This window comes from Octodon degus, unplaced genomic scaffold (assembly GCF_000260255.1).
Source record: "Octodon degus isolate 3935 unplaced genomic scaffold, OctDeg1.0 scaffold00011, whole genome shotgun sequence".
Lineage (NCBI taxonomy): Eukaryota > Metazoa > Chordata > Mammalia > Rodentia > Octodontidae > Octodon > Octodon degus.
In genome coordinates, this window is record NW_004524587.1 from 12878094 (window position 1) to 12881422 (window position 3329).

The 3329-nt window shown below is 38.2% G+C and overlaps 1 protein-coding gene across 1 annotated transcript in view; it reads right to left on the reverse strand.

Moving 5' to 3' along the window:
- Sntb2 (syntrophin beta 2) overlaps positions 1-3329 on the reverse strand; it is a 116896-nt gene that overhangs the window by 107431 nt on the left and 6136 nt on the right. The gene's annotated exons all lie outside the window — the stretch shown is intronic.

Genomic DNA, 3329 nt, shown 5'->3' on the forward strand with positions numbered 1-3329 from the left:
TTAGGAGAGGTTTATTTTTTGTTTTTGGTGCCAAGGACCGAACCCAGGGCTTCCAGCTTGCTAGGCAAGCATTCTACCGCTGAGCCAAATCCCCAGCCCCAGGGAAGTTGTCTCTTGCAGGGACTTCTATAGAGGAAAACCACATACACAACTTTACTTTCTTTTCCCAAGTTTATACCTCATAGTGCTCCCTTCAGTTCCCATCACGTTACACTCACACTGACCCCTCAACCTAGAGCCACCTTCCAACTACAGAGAAACAGCTGTCCATCAAGCCCTGGATCAAATTTTCCTTTTCCCCAGGAAGTCATTCTCAACTCTTTCACCCCCCAGCTGATCATCCCCTTCTAGTAAGCCTTGCAGAGCAAGGACTATACATTTCAGCAATTACGCTCTAGGTGATATTCTTCCTTCCCCAATTTCCTTCTAAGTGAATTTTGATGCCAGCGACCATCTACAGATTGCTCCGTACACTGATCTCACAGTATACTGCAACACAACGAGATGTAGGAGATTCTAAAAGATCTGACTGCCTGGTTCTAGATGGCAAAGAAAAGAGGAAAAAAGCACTGGATTTCAGTGCATGTGCCATCACTAATCTGTGAGGGGATCTTAAGCGTGTCAGTTGACCTCTCTAGTTTCTCATTGTTCCTTTGTAAGATGAGAGTTTACAACTTTTAAAATTCTAAGTAAGATATTCCCTTTTATCCAAAGGAAACATTAAAATGCCTCCCCACAAAACACCAAGTTTGGTAGCACATACCTATAATCCCAGCACTTGGGAAGCTGCAGCAGGAGGATTCTGAGAGCAAGTCTCTCCTGGGCTACAACAAGATCTTGTCTCAAAACAAACAGAAGATAATATAACAAAACTGTGCAGATAATTTTTTTTTTTGCAGATAATTTAAAAACCCTGATAAAAACAAATCCAAGTTACTATACTATTTAGAGAATACAAAGTGAACACACCTATAATATTCAAATAAAGGAACTAAACAAAAAAAGGGGGGATACAGATGAATGTCCATTTTGTATCTCTGTATTCAAAATGGTTAGGATAGGTATGTAGTTACATTCTCTTAATGAATAGAGGGATTTGTAATAGTGTTTGTAAATAGGATATCATGTCTGCATCTTGTACAGCAATTAACCACTAGGAAGAATGTATGCAATGTGTTAATTATTGAAACTGTCCTACCAATTTGGTTTGAAACTGTCTCATTGCTTTTTGTTTCTCAATAAAATTATGGGAAAAAAAAATCAATGACACATTAGTTAATGAAAACAAACAAACAAAAACAAAGTGAACATTATCTGTTTTCAGTTAGTCAGCATGTGGTGTGACCCAGCCAAGAACACTGGATCCTTGGTCAGCTCAGAACAGAATGCTGTCCTGTGCCACAGGCTGTACCTAACTCCTCCTGAACAAAGGCCCACATCTGATCACAGAGTAACCTTCACACAGGAAGAGCTACAGCTGAAGTCACTGAAATATCAACTGAGATAAATTAAACCTGGTTACAGTTTCTAGAAGAATTGCTAAGCATTTTTATAACCAATCAACTTCTCAAATTTTGCTAATAATTTGGAGGGCATATTCTATCACAAAAGGGATGCTACAACTTCTCACGTAAGCAATTCTCATAGAGGCAATAATCATTCAAGCAAAACAGAAAAGACTAAAGAGAAACAAGCAGAGAAACACAAATATCTAAATAATTTAGTTATTCTTTAAGAGCTAGATTAAAGAATAAACATGCGATATCTCAGAGAAAAGGCAGGGACCAGGTTTATCGCTCCATAGTAGGTATTAGATTCAATCCAACATATCTTCAACCTCCATGAAAGAAAGACAGATGAAGGGGAGAAGGAAGGAAGAAAGAAATGAAAGAAAAGGAAAAATATTTTCCATAGGAGAGTCAACCAACTTGCACAATATACAAAAGAAAGTTGTAATGTGGGAATCCAACCACTCCTTCAATTTGTTAGAACAAAAATAGTGGGATTTATCACATGACCTTGAACTATACAGTAAAAATCATATATATCACATTCATAATCTCACATAATTGTTTATACAAAAGTTATTTCCATTTCTGCTGAGTGTGAAGACATAGGCCTGTAATCCCAGCATTCAGAAGGCTGAGCCAGGAGGATTTCCTTGATTTTGAGCCCGGCCTCAGCTACATAATGAGTTCAAAGTACTACTTGACTACATAACACGACCTTGTCTCTTAAGATTTTTTTTCACTTCTAAAGTTGAATCCATGTCATTCAATTTCTGCTATACAAGTACTCATTTTCCTTTCAGTAGATTCAACAACAATACTTTTAGAATAATATTTAGGCAATAAGTAATTTTTCATCACTATTCCAGTAAGTTCCTTCAAAAATGTTTAGGTTTTTTGTTTTGTTTTTTTCCTCAAATATCAAACCTCAAGCTGGATACTTTAAACCAACTTCCCTAACCTCCTCTGGCACATTTTTCAATGTGTAGCCCAGTTCACTTTTACTTTGTCAAGTTAATAGCCTTAACAACATAAATTCTAAAACCTTTCTGGACAGACCTTATGTCTAGCGAAAACAACACAGTAAATTTTATATCAAGTATCTGACAGGTGAGTAGAATTACCTTGTTATGCCTGAAATCTTCATTATTAATACAAAAACTATCTAATCTGTACACATGCCTTAATAACAATGCTAGCAGTCACCAGCTACAACTAACTACAAGTATACACTTAATGGCAAGTCTTAAGGTTCTAAGTAATACGTGCTAAGGAAAAAAATCAAAGTGGAAACTAAAGGTGATATTTAAGAGCAAAAAGTTGGTCTATGCAAGGGGTGGATGAAAAAGAGAAAAATAAGATTAATCAGGCTGGTTTGTTGTGGCCTGTTGTAGCACACACATGTAATCCCAGCAGTTGGGAGGTTGGGGAATCACCACAAGTTCATGGTCACCCTGGGGTACATAGTGAGTTCAAGACCAACCTAAACTACCTAGGGAGGCCCTGGCTTTAAAACAAACAAACAAAAAGGCCAGGGATAAAGCTTAGTGACACAATGCCTGCCTGAGCAAGTGTGAGGTTGTGAGTTTGATTCCTGGTACAAAAAAACCACAAAACACAGGGCTGGCAGTATTGGTGCACATCTGTAATCCCAGCGCTTGGAAGCCTGAGGCAGGGGGATAACCACAAGTTCAAGGCCAGCCTAGGCTACATAGTGAGATTTTTTTTTTTTTTTTTTTTTTGGCAGAACCGGGGATTGAACTCAGGCCCTTGTGCTTGCCAGGGAAGCACTTATTCCACTGAGCCATCTCCCCAGCTCCA